This window comes from Furipterus horrens, unplaced genomic scaffold (assembly GCF_987537825.1).
Source record: "Furipterus horrens unplaced genomic scaffold, mFurHor1.1.pri manual_scaffold_1, whole genome shotgun sequence".
Lineage (NCBI taxonomy): Eukaryota > Metazoa > Chordata > Mammalia > Chiroptera > Furipteridae > Furipterus > Furipterus horrens.
This window is the reverse complement of record NW_028327171.1, coordinates 163,373,309-163,389,673: the sequence shown is the minus strand read 5'-3', so window position 1 is coordinate 163,389,673 and position 16,365 is coordinate 163,373,309. Positions and strand designations below refer to the sequence as shown.

The 16,365-nt window shown below is 39.6% G+C and overlaps 1 long non-coding RNA gene across 1 annotated transcript in view; it reads right to left on the bottom strand.

Annotated features, from left to right (window-relative positions):
- LOC150022167 (uncharacterized) overlaps window positions 1–16,365 on the bottom strand; it is a 108,390-nt gene that overhangs the window by 34,522 nt on the left and 57,503 nt on the right. Inside the window, exon 2 of the long non-coding RNA XR_016509210.1 lies at window positions 7,294–7,417. This is a non-coding gene — a long non-coding RNA (uncharacterized LOC150022167). The remainder of the gene's footprint in view (window positions 1–7,293; window positions 7,418–16,365) is intronic.

Genomic DNA, 16,365 nt, shown 5'->3' with positions numbered 1-16,365 from the left:
ACAGTGATTTTTTAAAAATATAAAGCTGACCATACCATCCTGTCTCATACCTGTTTGAAACCATTCAATGACTTTCCACTGTGCTCAGGAAGAAGGATGAATTCTTAGCATTGTTACAGAGTGGGGTCCCTGCCAAAAATCCCCAGAGCCTTCAGGTTGGGGGATGGGAGGGAAGGGGGTAGCTTTCAAGATGCCTTTGCATATCTATAGCTGGTAGTTAGTGTCTTCATTATGCAAATGGCTTTGGTTCCTCCAAGGCCCCAAGGGAACCAGTTACCATGCCCACTGTGTCACAGGCCACGTTCAGGGCTTTAAAATAAGATGACAGGATGGGTGGGAGAGAGAGAGAGAGATCAGAGAGAGAGAGAGAGAGAGAGAGAGAGAGAGAGAGAGAGAGAGAGAGAGAGAGATCCATGTGGTTTCCAAGGAGGTAGAAGAAGAGATCCATGTAACTTTGAAAAGGCAGAGAGAGAGAGAACCATGCGTGATCCAGTGCAACACGGCACGTTTCCCTGGACTGTTATACAGAGGCTCATGACATCATAACCCAGATCCTGAAGGAGAGAGCTGACAGATAAGGGATGGGGAACTTCTGGGCATGTTTTTGGCTTATGTCCTTTTGGGGAGCAAGGGAAGTGCTGGGTCCCGTGGGAGAACAGGGCTCTGAGCTGAAGTGCTCACTGCCCTCCCTAGGTTGGAATATTGTAAATAAAAACCTGTTTTCCTCAACACTAGTTGCTGGGTTTTACATCAAGGCGCCACATGAAAGAACCCCCTTTCACTCTGTAACAACATGACCACATGGTGGTTCCCAAGGCTCTGCATGGTCTCAACCTGAAGCAATTTTCTTTTTGCTCTTTAAATTTTCTTTTAGTTCCTTGAAAATGCTTCCTCATATCACTGGTCCTTCGCACATACTTTTTTTATTTTTTTATTTTTGAAAATATAGACCTATTCCCAACCTCTCAACTCATATCATGAGTCACTTCAAGGGGAACCTGTTGTGTTCCATGCACCCCTCCCTAGTCATATTGTTACAGAAACAGGGGTGTTCCAAAAAACCCCAGAGTTTGCGGCTGGGGGTTGGGGAAAAGGAAGCAGCTTTTAGAATGCCTCCACATGCCTGAGGCTGGTGGCTAGTGTCTTTTTTTAATGCAAAATGGCTTTAATGCATCCAAAGCCTCAGGTAGATGGCAGGGGACTTGGACCAGGGGACGGTATGGAGAAAGCACACAGAGCCTGCGTGAGGTTCTGTGAATGGTCAGAGCTGGTTACTGCACCCACTGCATCAGAGGATGTAGTCAGGGATTTAAAAATAAGCGGCAGACATTCTAGGCAGGCTGACTGTGCGGATTTGACTAAGGTTGAGGCTGACTATGTGCATTTGACTAAGATTAAGGCTGACTGTGCAGATTTGACTGAGGCTGAGGCTGACTGTGCGGATTACAAAAGGACTAACTATGCAGTTTACAAGGAGGCTGAGACTCCACGAGGTTCTGGATTAAAAAGCTGGTGGACCCCATAACACAGACGAGGTCTCCCCAGTCAGGATTGAATGATTGGCAGCTACTGGTAAAGCTGAACTGTGTTTAGGAAGTAGGGAAACGGTTTCTCTAACTTTTCTAAAACTAGCCTGGTTTGGTAGGGGGGAAGCAAGGATATGTGTTTGTGGGTGTCTTAAAGAACATAAGACTTAATGGCAGAAATCCGCAAATAACTAAATCTATATGACTGTTAAATAAACTATTCTTTTTCTTTTCACTAAACTCTGGTATTGAGAGTTATAATTTCGGCGGCGGGCAATCGGGCCCCTAACTAAAGAACCCGTGGGTTTGTTTTCAATGGAGCAGCCCAGGGGTTCTGTAACAATATTCCTTTGTTATATCATCTCATAGGACTTATCTAAATTAATAGGAATCATAGCTAAGATTTACTGAGTGCTTATCAAGTTCAAGTGTAAGCACAGTGCTGAATATTTTACAATCATTTTGTAAATATTTTCTAACTAAAATTACAAAAGAATCTGAGAAGTAGGTGATATTATTCTCTTTGACACAAGAGAAACCCGAGAACCCAGACAGGAATCTGAGTGCATATGCAGAAATGTGATGACTGGGTAGATATTTGGATCTCCCATTGGAATGTGTGTTTGGAGTGAGCTGGGACCACGTAAATTATTGATCAGCACTGTTAAGAGGACTGCCAGGCACATAGAATGTGTTCAATACCTACCTGTTGATTGAAATAATGATGAGAATTTGAATTATTAATGAACTAGAACACATTTTAATATTGAGACTAACTGGGTAGCCCTTTCATTCTCCACTCTAAATTAGCTGCCTATGAGATTATTTACAAAAAAAGACAGTTCCTTGCAAATGAGAAAATGGCATTCCCAATACTAGAGATGTACCCTCTGCTCCATTTCTAAATGAGGCAGCAATTTAGTTTAATTTTGCTCACAGTGTAGGATACTTCTTTTGGTACCACTTCTTCTGAGGCTTCTAAAATAGAAGTCACACTTACACAGACACACTTACAAGGATGTACATGCTGTGTTAGGTAAGTCCACACTAGCAGCTGTAACAAATAGACCCTAAATTTCCAATCTTAACAAAACAATTATTTCTTATCTGTGTAACAGTCTACTGGGAGTGTTCTTGCTCTGCCTGACAGCTTTTCACCTGGTGAGCGGGCAGCCCAGTCTCCCTCCATCCCTGAGGGCTTGAGTTCTCTTACCCAGGCAGCAGCAAGGAGAGCCAGCATGGAGAGGGCACATCTATTCCTAAAAATTCTGGCCCCAAATAAAGCATGTCATGTGCACTCATATTCCATCGCTAGAAATTTGTCATGTGGTCATACCCGACTCTAAGGAAGGAAAGTAAATACTGTGTAATTGTATGCCCAGGAAGAAAAAAGAGAAAACATATTTGAATGAGTCACCAGCCATCTGTGCCTACCTCCCATTCCTATAATACAAAGCCGAGAGATGCTTTAAGATTAGCACAAAGTGCTCTGGAGTAGTATAGGAAGATGGAGCTTAATTTTAACAGTGGGCATTGGAAAGGCATGTAGAAGGGAGGATTTTCAGTGAGTCTTGAAGAATAGGTAAGTCCTTAATAGAAACATATCCTAACAGGCATAACTGAGAACAGTGTCAAAAATGGTGATGTCTGAAGTCAGCAGGGAATGAGTATGTGAGAAAGCAGGTATGCTTGTGCCTTGGTCTGTGTGTGCATATCTCAGCATCAAGTTGACATTATTTTAATAATCTCTTTTCCTGAATTCCTTCCACAAGTAAGTAAATAACAAACAGAATTAGCCCCTCCGCCATAAGTATCTTAGTCCCTAATGTGAAGATATGAAATAATTAGAGGGTATTCTGTGTAAGAATTTTAATGTCATGGAAAACTTCTATTTTCAAGACTGTGCTAATTATACAGGATGAAGCTGAACAAAGGGAAAATGTATAATTAGCAAAGCACAGCTCATTATTATACAACCAGATCTGTTTAGAGGCTCTTCTGAATCTAGATATGTAATAAATCAAGAGTGATCTAGTATTTATCTTTTAGTGGACAACTCTGGAGATTTTAGAAATGTAAGGCTTGGCCACTTTGGATCTGACTGTGATGATGATATAGGGAAACTTTTACATTCTAGTCTAAGTGGCATAGAGGAAAGAGCAGGGTCTTTGGAGGGAGAACTCTGTTCCTTCCTTGGTCTCCTACTTGTTGGCTGGGTTATCATAACCTCTATGGGCTGCTTTCTCCACTGTATGCAGATAATGATACATAAGAAAGTGTCATTTATGCCAGCCAGACCCAATAACAAAAAACACAATGAGAGCCAGACAAATCCAAGATAGAGGTGAAACTGACCAGACAGTGATGCTCATGTTGATGCATCAGCATATTGAAGGACACACCTGGAAAGCTGGAGAATATTTGTTGAGATCCTCCTCTGAGATCTCCTCTAAAATTCCTGCTTTTAGAAAACAGATAAAAACCCTCAAGGCAAAGGATCCAGTACCTACCCTCCCTTAAGCCATGTCCATGCTTCCCTTTCCTCAGGCATGAACTTACACTTTCTTTATCGGAAGCTCCAAGGGCCCTTCTCTTGCCTAACCTTTCAGTAAGCCTAAAGCAGCCCCACGGTGTCTCACTTCTGTCACTGTGACTTACTTCTCAGTAAGTGAAGGCAGCCCAGCCTTGGCTTGCTGCTGTTACTGTGATTTCCTGAGTCTAGGCAGCACAGCACAACCTAGGCTCACTTCTGTTACTGTGATCTTGCTGCTTCTATCCTAAGCCTTTCCTCTGTTTCACTGTCCCTGGCTTTAATAAGTTCACTCTCAAAATCACCTGGACTCAAGTTGTGAATTCTTTTTTCCATGAAATCAAGAATCCACACATTCTAAACCATGCTGGGATAGACCTGCCTTGGCCCAGTCCCTTTCCAGTGACAAAAGCACTTAGCCCCGAACCTGAACTATATTAAAGATCAATTATAAAATGTTAGATCCATTTCCCTTTTCTTTTCCTACTTTATTTTTCTTAAGAAAAATTTCATTCACCTCAATAAAAGTCCTTAAGACTTTAAGAACTTTATAAGAATGACTGTAATATCAAATAGATGTACTTCCTTTAAATCTACCAAACTTTAATAATAAGGCAGTTATAATATCAATGACTCTCTCTGAGTGGTGTCAAGGATAAAAAAATACCTTAGTTGTCAAATCCAAGGAGGGCTGACTCAGCTCTTCTTTTCTTTCCAAGAAGATAAATTGCATCTCATACGATTTGTTTTTGGCTAGGGGGTTTTCGTTTTGTTTTCAAACAAGATCTCCAGTGCAAAAGACATACATTAAAAAGGGCTATGATGAGTATCATAAAAGTTTGGGCTTCTCCCTAGATTCTGTTGGCAGAATATTAGAAATTGATATGAAAAGCTGAGCGCTTAAAAATTGCACAATGTTACATATAATTCAATTGCAAAATACAAAATTGCTGCCCATCCCAAGCCACACTCAGCTATGAACAGTCTATATACTCAAGTGCATCTCAGTGTTGACTGAAAGGATAGAGGCCCTCAGCTCCTGAGAAGGCATTAGGATTGCATTATCATATCAATGGCCCATATGCAAAGTTCTTGATAAATGATCACAATCTAGAGGCAAGAGACAAAATACGAGAGTTTGATTTGTGTAAACAAATCAAAGGTATTTAAAGTCAAGCTACTTAATCTATGTTAAAGCACTGCCAGGAATATAAACTTCAGAACAGCTTCAGAGCCAGAACAGGAAAGAATTAAGAGGATAGAAGGGACTCTAAAGATTATTTGCTCCTTTTCCCTGATTTACTATAATCCAGCCCTATTGGCCTTCTTTTAGTTCTGTGAAGCAGCCAAGCTCAAAGCATCTTGTCTTAAAGCCTGTATAAATCATCCTTCTGCCTCTTCAGAGATGCCTCTTATAATAGTCAGGATTGTCTCCATTAAGCTGCATTAACAAATAGCTTCCATATCTCAGTGGCTTAAGGCAATTAAAGTCTGTTTTTGTTTTCTCATGCTACATGTTCAGAGTGGGTTGGCTGAGGGTCTCTGCTCTTTGAAGTTACATAAGTTCCAGGCTAAAGGAGTAACCACATCTTGGACCACACCACCAGTCCAAATGCCATAGGAAGCTAGAACAACAATTAAATGCTCCAGAAATGACACATGTCATTTCTAAGCATAACACACTGGGAAGACCAAATCCCATGGCCCTATGAAACCCCTGGGAGACCCAAGGCAATGCAATCCTATCCTGTGCCTAGAAAGGAAAGAGAGTAGGAACAGCTCTCTTGACCCTTACCCCTCTCCTGACCAACCTTTTTGAAGAAGGTTCTTGCTCTTCACTGCCTTAGCACTCCCTTTTGCAATTTTCATAATGCTTATCACAATTCCTAATTGCATTCTTATTTAATAAATAAATAATGTTTTGTTTTTAGTCTTTTTCCACTATTGAACTGTAAGGTCCCTAAGAGGAAGGACCATGTCAGCATACCAATTCAATAACACAGTTATCAAACCTGGTCAATCTGCCTAATGTATTTGTATACTGGGTACTGTATTTTTGTCTGGAATTTGGAGAATCCTTATGGCGATAATCTCATGTCTCTCAGCTTAAGTCCTTTCTGGCTGTGTGCTGACGCCTCTCCATGGCTCCCTGTCTGAAGATTCTCTCTCTACACAACGGCGGGGGCTAAATAAAGCAAAGACTAACTGGGCATTCCTTCAAATGCTGTTTTGAAACAGACTGGGAAACTATCAACTAAAATCTCACAGAAATCTCCAAAGGCAGCGAAAATCAACATATCCAATTCAAATTGCTGTACACTTGGTAAATAATGAAAAAAATACAGAAATTTGGTGAATTGGCATGTTCTTGAATTTACTTTTGGCAAGTTAGCTTGCAGGGAATTTGCTCAGAGCTACCCTCTCACCCTCCACTAACAGATGTACTTTATTGTCAAGCTGAGCCTGGAATTTGGAAGACTCTCTGAAATAACTGTCCTTTTTATGGGCAAAAGACTGTAGTTTAAAGAGCTTAAGTTACTGGCCCAAATCACAGAGGTGATGGTGGGAAAGATAAAAGTAGGATGCAGGTCTCTCCTGCCCTGTGGTGCTCTTTTCCCTGAGTCACCAGGAGGAAGACTGCAACCATTTTCACAAACCTGTCATGCTATTTAGGGCAAACAGTAAGTATATAAAGGAACATTAGAGTATTTCTCTTGCTTTTTAAAATCACTTTAAACAAAAATATTTTAATGATTACTTGTTATTTTTAGATACTTGTTTATAACTATACCATCATTTTTATACTCTAATTTTCAAGCAAAATAAGAAATAATTGAAGTATAATTGCCTGTGAGACAAGGTTATTTCACCAAAGAAGTTTCAAAAATCAATTCGCTATGGCCTTAAAGAAATGGATCTTTAAGTAGGTGTTCTCTCAGGTCACCTAAGGCATGTAAGTTTCCTAATATTTTACGTCAAAAGTGGCCACCACTAAAATCAGCTGAAGGTTTCTTAGCTAGTAAACATGAATTTTAAAAAAGGACTTTTTAAAAAAGCTATCATGTTCTTTCTCCTATCTCACACAGGAACACAGCTTTTATGTCAACATTAATAAAAGGAAAATTTGAACTTTTCTTTTTCTTATACATCCTTAGATGCTGATTTCTAATTTTATAGAATGGCTGTTATTTTCCCACAGCGACGGCCCACATGACGAACAGTGTGTTCTGCTCCTACCTGCTGGGCCTGGCTTGCTGTGCTCTTCTTACTGCAGGTGCAGGGCACAGAGCACGGTCTCATCTGTGATGAGGATTGCAATGGCTCATGCCAGGAGAGACTGCTGCTTAAAAACTGCAGAATCCTATGGGGGTGACAAGGAAAGAGAAAACTTTAGAAAAAAATGAAAATTAATCAGGCTCTGAGAAATCAAGACAAGCCTGTCATTAAAAAAAATGTATTTAGTCTTTAAGCACAGTACAGAGAATGGCATGTGGGGAAGCACTAAATAGAGGTTGATCAAATGAAAAAGAGAATGAATAGATGAACAAATGAAGGTCAGAGCTGGTCCTGGAATTGCAAAACCATCTGCCTGCAAGACCGGGTGAGCAGGGTGAATGAGGGAGCAGGCTGGGTGTCAGGCAACAGAGAACAGCAGGGCTGTGGTGAGCTAGTGCACTCATATGTCATCTGAAGGGGGCAGCGTGCTTGCGTCTAACTGATGGTCTTCAAGAATGCCATAAGAAGAAACAAGTTCAATAATGCCACTACTGCAGATTTTCAAGGGAAGACAGAAATACGGATTTCTGTGTGAAATCTCTTGAATTTAAATTTAGAATTCAATGAAACAAAACGAAATGTTGTATGGGTCAAACAAGGCTGAAGTGAAAGCCTGCCTAAGATCTAGGGTGACATCTTTAATTGCCAAACAATGAAAGGGGGTCCACAGAGCTGAAGACACGTGGGCAAACACACTCGGCTCATTGATGGCAGAGCTGGGGGGTTTAGGCATGAGTATCTTCTCTTTGAACTTAAGATCTTCACTTTCACTTATGAAAACTCTCAGACTGGCTGAATCTGATCAGACCTGTCAAAAGAACAGTTCAGAAGCCAACCAGAAGCTCCCTTCAGATGATCTGATCCTTGGGTCTCAAGTTGTATTTATATAGATCTTTATAATGGGAGGTGTAGTTTTCTGTTCTCACCATTTGTGTTATAAGAAGCTGAGTGACTGAGAGATATGATGGTTCCTCATAGGAAATAATACTCTGATTACAGGCATTTGTTTGGGATGGTGTTTGAGCAGATGTGAACAGTAGCAGTAAGGGGTATGGGCAGAGGTGCCATCAGGACCCACTGGATCCATCTGCTGGTTCTGGTTTCTGTCAAGATGCTTCTCTGTTTATATGAAGGTGATGTTGTGTGATGGTTAAGTGTATGAAATGGCTTTAAACATTGACTCAGCTGTTTAGTGTGACTTAAGCTCTTTGGATCCCATTTATAAAATAGTGACAGCAACAACACCTGAATTGTAGAGTTGTATTGCACAGAAAGTGCTTAGAATGGTATGGTACAAGGTAGGCACTCAGTATATATTTGTAACCAATGCCAACATTTATTGAATGCCTACTATCCACTAATTTACTTATAGTTATTATCTGTAACCATCACTACAATCCTATTCATGTTATATATTATCTTTAATAATGAGAAAATAATGGTCTTAGGAGATCAAGTCTTTTGTCTAATGTCACCCTGGTAGGTAGTGAACCCAATGTTTCAACCTAGGTCTATACAGCTTAGACATTTGTTTAACCCACCTCTCCAGTGCCTTGTCAGTGTTCCAATGAAGGTCGTATTCAGATCTTTAAGTGGAGATAAAAATCAGCTTTGGTCAAACAACAAATACTTATCAAGTCAGACACCAAAGCAAAGGAATTCCAAAACAAACAATCAAAAACACTGCATGATTGATAATCTTCTGCTTCATGTAAAAGTGTATTGTTCCAGAATGGGAGTGTGCCACATGGCTAAGAATAATACAGGAGAGCATATGGTAAATTTTCAGTCTGCCCCGATTCTTACCCTTAAAAATGCTATGGCAACTTCCGGTCAAGATGGCAGCGTAGAAAGATATGGCTCACCTCTTCGCACAAGCAAATCAAAATTACAACTAAAATACAGAACAATCATCATCTAGAATGGTCAGAAATTGAGCTGAATGGAAGTCTGACAACTACGGAACTAAAAACCACATCCATCCAGACTGGTAGGAGGGATGCAGACATGGAATGGGCTGGACCATCATCTACGTGTGGTGGATGAAAATTCAGAAGGGATATCTCAGGAACGAGGAGTCCCAGCCCTGCACCAGGCCCCCAAGCCCAGAATTCCAGTGTGAGGAAGATAAGTCCCCACAACTTCTGGCTGCAAAAACCAGCAGGAATTGAGTTGGTGGAAGAAACTGCAGGAACACCAAGCAGTTCCTCTTAAAGAACCCACACACGGACTCACCTACTCAGACTCACTTCCTCTGGACTCCAGCACTGTGGTAGCAGCTTGAAGGGCACCAGTGGCATACTGGGAGAAACTAAAGTGTTTGGCATCAAGGTGAGCAGAGGCCATTATCCTTTTTCTACACACTCCACCGACAGAGCCGCAGAGCTGGTAAGTTGGTGGCATATCTGAGACTCCATCAACCTGGCTAACACTCTTTGACCTTCCTTGGAGACCCCCAGAGACTCTGCCTTACCCAATTTATGGGCCTACCCAAGCCGCTTTTCCATATGAATGGCTGGTCTTGGCTCATGCTTCACAACTTCCTAAATCCTCTCAAATAAGCAACAGCTGACCTCAGTGAGTCACAGGCCTGGCACTAGCAGCAGCCAACCTAGATTCGTAGCTTGGCTTCACCTGGGAATCTAAGCCCAGCACAAGTAGCAGCCATCTCAGATTGCTTTATAACTCAGGAAAAGTAGTCCCAGGCAAAACAGCTGTGGGATGACCTTGGCCTGTACCACACAGGAAATCCCAGGGCCAGCTCACCCAGTGAACACCTACAGACCACGTTGGAGCACCATTACCCTTCCTCTGCACAGCTGATCCTCCACGGAGGATGGAGGTTGGTGGTCAGTGGTTGCAGCCAATGTTTGCAGCTATCTGGCCTGGGTAATCCCTCCTATTGATCTACCAACAGCAACCAAGGCTCAGCTCTAAGAGGAGTGGGTACTCAGCCCACATGAAAAGCACACTTCAAGTACCCAGCTTGGGTAATAGGGGAGGCTGTGCCATTGGACCCTACAGGACACCTACTACATTAGGCCACACTACCAAGACACAGGGTCAAAGCAGCTCTACTTAATACATAGAAACAGACACAGGGAGGCTGACAAAATAAGGAGACAAAGAAATATGACCCAAATGAAAGAACAGAACTAAACTCCAAAAAAAGAGTTAATTGAAATGGAGATAAGCAATCTATCAGATACAGAGTTCAAAACACTTGTTATAAGGATTCTGGAGGAATTTAGTGAGGATCTCAGTAGCATAAAAAAGATCCAGTCAGACATGAAAGATACACTAATTGAAATAAAGAACAATTTATAGGGAAACAACATTAGAGTGGATGAAGCCGAGAATCAAATCAATGATTTGGAACATAAGGAAGCAAAAAACAAATCAATCAGAACAACAAGAGGAAAAAATAATTCAAAAAAGTGAGGATAGTATAAGCAGCCTCCGTGACAACTATAAGAGGTCCAACATTTGCATCACAGGGGTGCCAGAAGGAGAAGTGAAAGAACAAGAAATTGGAAATCTGTTTGAAAAAATAATGCAAGAAAACTTCCCATATTTGGTGAAGGAAATAGACATGCAAGTCCAGGAAGCATAGAGAGTCCCAAACAAGATGGATGCAAAAAGGCCCATTCCAAGGCACATCATAATTAAAATGGCAAAGGTTAAAGAGAAAGAGAGAATCTTAAAAGCAGCAAAAGAAAAGAAATTAGTTATCTATAGGGGAGTTCCCATAAGTCTGTCAGCTGATTTCTCGAAAGAAACTTTATAGGCTAGAAGGGAGTAGCAAGAACTATTCAAAGTCATGAAAAGCAGGGACCTACAGCCAAGATTGCTCTACCCAGCAAAGCTATTATTTAGAATCGAAGTGCAGATAAAGAGCTTCCCAGACTTGAAAAAATGAAGGACTTCATCATCACCAAACCATTATTATATGAAATGGTAAAAGGACTTATTTAAGGAAAAGGAAAAGATCAAAACTATGAACAATAAAATGGCAAAAATACATATCTATCTACAGATGAATCCAAAAAACAAACTGAGCAAACAAGAAGAACAGAGAAGCCCTGGCTGGTGTGGCTGTGTATTGAGCACCGGCCTGCGAACTAAAGGGTCACAGGTTGGATTCCCAGTGAGGGCACATGCCTGTATTGCAGGCCAGGTCCCCAGTTGGGGGTGCTTGAGAGGCAACCTAACATTGATGTTCCTCCTTCCCTTACCTTCTCTCTGCAAAAATAAATAAATAAAAAATTAAAAAAGAAGGAGAACAGAGACAGAATCATGGATATAGAGAGTGTTTTGATGGTTGCCAAATGGGAGGTGGATGTAGGGGAATGGGTGAAGAGGTGAGAGGATCAAGAAGTACAAATAGGTAGTCATAGAATAGCCATGGGGATGTAAAGTACAGTATAGTACAGTAGCTAAAGAACTTATACTCATGACCCATGGACATGAACAATGGTGTGGGATTTGCCTCAGGGATTGGGGGGTGCTGGGTGGAGGTGGGCAAAGGGGGAAATCAGGACAACTGTTATAACATAATCAATAAAATACAATGAATAAAATACTATGGCACTTAATTATTTGCTTAATACTGATCAATCAATTTCCATGGCGCTGGCTTTTAGAGTTAAAACACATATTGAATGTCGACAGTGGAAAAGTAACACCAGGAATATTGTACTCTAGCATATTTTTTTCTAAAAAAGTTGTTTGCTTTTGTATAATTTTCTATGCAAAGAAAGAGTGGAATAACATATAAACATATATTAAAGCATATGAAGCATCTTATATAAAAATACTGAATGAAGAAAAGAAAGGAAAAAAAAGGAATGAAAGAAATAAGCAGTTACTGACTACTAACATGAGCCAGGCCCTACTCCAGGTGCTATTACATACATATTATACATATTAGCATTTACTCAAGGAAAAGTAACCAAACCAGGGCCAAAATACATGTGGAAGTGTATATATAGCAAACTCAATTTTCCATGGGCAGATATTTCAATTTAAACACCTCAAATCTTACTTTGACAAAACTCCTTACCTTGACCACTCATTTTATTTAATTTTTTGACACAAAATATTTTTAAACTGACTTTAACCAAGGAAGAGCAGGGAAGGAGAGTGCCCTTTCAACCAAAATATTTAATTATCATCAGTGCTGGGAAAATATAAACTAGAAACCATATAGGTAAAAATTTTTTCCTGCTTTAGGATGAACTTAACATTAGATAATGATACCTATTCTCAGCAATAATATAGACAGCAGGAATGTATTATACAAAAAAAGATAAATAACATAAGCCACTCTCTTTATCTTGATTCTAAAGCATAATTTCAGTATTTAAGTTAGAGGCATTGCAACTTTCCAGAATAAAAAAAATGCATCTACATTCAAGTGTTGGTTTTAGAATGCAAAACAATATTTTAAAAGCAAGTAAAAATGAATTTGTTCACTAACCTCTCTTTTGGACAATTACCATTATTGCAATTTTTTTTCATGGGCAGGTAATTGAAAATCGACTATATTAATTGTCATGTTTTTCTGGGGAAATAGCCTAGACTCAAAATTTCTCACCCACATTTCTATCTGTTACAATTTTACCAGGCCTAAAAATTATAGCTATTCTAGTACATTATGCTATTACATCTCATTAATATCTTCTCTTCTTTTTAGCTTTATGTGGCATGAAGGAATTTTGCCAGTGTCATTTTTGTCTAAGGAATCCATTCATTGTTCCTCCACACCAGAGTTAGCAATCAAGTATCATATTTTAGTGACCGACTAGGACAAATAAGATAATAATAATATTTGAACATGTTATATAGTCTTTCTAGTTTTGCAATAACCCTCTTTATGACAACAAAGAAATTTGCACTGTGAATCTCAAATGTCAGCACCTGGTCCATTTGCCCCAATGTGTGTGGTCTGTCTGCAACCAAAGACTTGACTAAAGACCAACAAAACAAAATGGAAAGCACCACTGAGTTGCTTATTTATTAATTTATCAAGATGAATTCTGTGATTCCTTAGGAAACCAGGTTGAAGTAATAGTGGCTCTAATTAGTTAATGGATTTAGTAGAGAGAACTGAAGGTTTTCACTCTCTGAAGTGTCAATAATAATAAACTTAACTTTCTATTTCTCCTTGTCATAGGTCAGGTCTCTGGGAAACTGACTTGGAGAATAAGATGCCAACGCAGGAAGCTTATGGGAGCATATTATCAGGAGCAACATCTGTGCTGAGAAGAGTAGGAAGAAGGGGAGGGAGAGATTAAAATGTGTCACAGTCACAGCAGAGGCTGAGATCCCCTAGGGAGCTGAAGCGGGGATGGGCCTATAGAGGTCCCATGTGTGCTAGAGCTGGCACAAATGGGTTTGGGCAGAGCTGACCGCTCATCTCTTCCTGAATGCACAGTAACATCATGGTGATACCTTAAGTTTGGAGACTTGTATATTGGGTATTTACAACACGGTGACCGGCAGATTCTAGAATCAGAGCTTCTGTCACTCCCCTCTCAAGTCCTCAACCTCTGGAGAGCTGGTTTACCAGCAAACCTCAAGTTAAGGAAGATTGATTGGCACATCTCTTTGCCCAAATCCATGTGTAAGTACTTAATTGCACAAATTCCTATTACAGGGAGAGAATGATATATTGGGTTGGTCAAAAAGTCCATTTAGTTTAAAAATACATATATTTTATTTATTTTTAGAGAGAGGGAGAGAAAGGGAGACAGAGAAGGAGAGAAACATCAATCGGTTGCCTCTCATATGCCCTCAACTGGGGAACTGGCCTGCAACCCAGGCTTGTGCCCTGACTGGGAAATGAACCTGACTGAAAAATAAACCGGTGACCTTTTGGTTCACAGGCGCCAGCACTCAAAGCACTAAGTCACACCAGCCAGGGCCCATTTAGTTTTTTCTGTAGAATAAAAGACACATTTTTTATTTTCACCAAGAACTTTATTGATTTGGATATTTTGAGTATTTTGGCTATCTCCTGCATGGTATAACATTGATTGTTCTCAATTAATGTCTTGATTTGATTGCTATCAATTTCAACTGGTCTACCCAACTGTGGATCACTGTCCAGTGAGAAATCTCCAGCACAAAACTTTGCAAACCACTTTTGACATGTTCAAGCAGTAACAACACCTTCTCAATACACTGCATAAATCTTTTTTTGTGTTTCAATTACATTTTTACCTTTCTTGAAATAATAAATAAAGCATAATATGCTGAAAATGTCCCTTATTTTCTTCCATCTTCAATATTAAAATGGCTACACAAAAATTCACCAATTTTGATTTTTAAAAAATGCATGCTGATATGACAGCTGTCACCATACAATATAACAAAATTGTTCTGAATGAAGTTAAAGACAGCTAAGTGCTACTATAGCCATCTTATGGGGGAAAAAAAAAGCAACAGATTTTTTTGACCAACCAAATACTATACTTCTAGGTCTTGTATTGCTGTAACTTCTCCAGGCAAAGTGTCCCCTATTCTACACAGAGTATTATTCTAATCCCAGGATTTCTAGACCTGCTGTGTTGTCAGTGATCTTATGGTTGCCTTTCTGAAAGAAGCAACCAAACCCCAATGGAAATGAAACTATCTCTATGTGACACAACTTGATAATATGACCACTGAAGCCTAACTGACAAAGTTATAAAAGGAGTAAGTACTGACAATGATTGAACAATATCCTGGATAAAATACTTAGAAAAAGCTAAGAGAAATGATTTTAAAAGTAATACCATTTCTTCACTTATAAACATGGTCATTCATACCAATAAAGTAGAATGATAATACTGCTACTTGTCTTTGTTTAATGAACTCATAAAATACTTCTCAAGCCACTTTAGAATATATACCATAGGTAGGAGATAATTTTAAATATATTAGTGAAGGCACACAATGAATTCGAGTTAAAAATCACTCCAGCTTTTAAAAAAGTTAATTCTTAAGGAGATGAACTAAGCTGATTTCTCTTTGCAAATATTGGTCTCTTTCGTAAACTAAGAGAGGTGAAGTAAGAGAGCTCACCATTCCGTGGGGGAGCAGAAACACTTAGGGAGACCATTCTGAACGAGGCTGCACACCTCTCATAATTCTTTCTTCTTCTCCATCTTTTACTCCATAGAAAAAGAAACTAAGGGAATACCCAAGATTTGACGAACAGGCATTATACAGAAACTCTTCTCAGCTTTGTCCCTTACGTCGTCCTACCCTCACACTAAAGCTTGGCGGTGTGGCAAGTGCGCAAACACCGTTTAGGCATCCAATTTAGGAAAAAACAATAGACATCAAGTGGAGGAGAACTTATAATTTTAATATACGAGGCTAGATTTAGGAAACTCAGTAAGAAAATTGTGGATGATTCTGAAATTCAATGATTAAAAAGTAACTCAGCATTGACTATCTATTCTACCATCTATCACATTTCTGTAACAGGCAAAAAAGCAGACAGGAAGTGAGGTTCCCAACAAATGTTCTTTCACAATGTAAAAATCATTGGGCGCAAACTCTTATGTACTATAACTTAGCACCGAGTATCATTCACAGCAGGGGCTCAGTCTTGCTCAATATCTTGTTCTTATATAAACTGCTGAAATATAGTTAAGGCCCCATTCATATTCTATAATCAGCTTAACTCCTCTCCTATAATGTCCTTTGTTTTATTCAACAAAATTATGTTGAGTATCTTCTATAGTATGGTATGTTAACCAGGAGCTCAAAATACAAAGGAGCTTATATCCTATTTGAGACATAAAATTCAGATATTTAGGTGCAGTAATAGAGTTACCGAAGCACAGAGGAGAGACATGCAACCATGTGTGTATATGTGTATGTCTTTGTATGTAATCAAATGCACTTTTCTCCTAAATGAAGTATTCAGAATATTGATAAGAGTAATAGCTTCTCTTGCGCTGACTGTGAAACATGAATGCAGCTAATTTTCTGTTAATCAAACAGAGGATATTGTGAGGATGAAGAAATGTAGTATGGAGT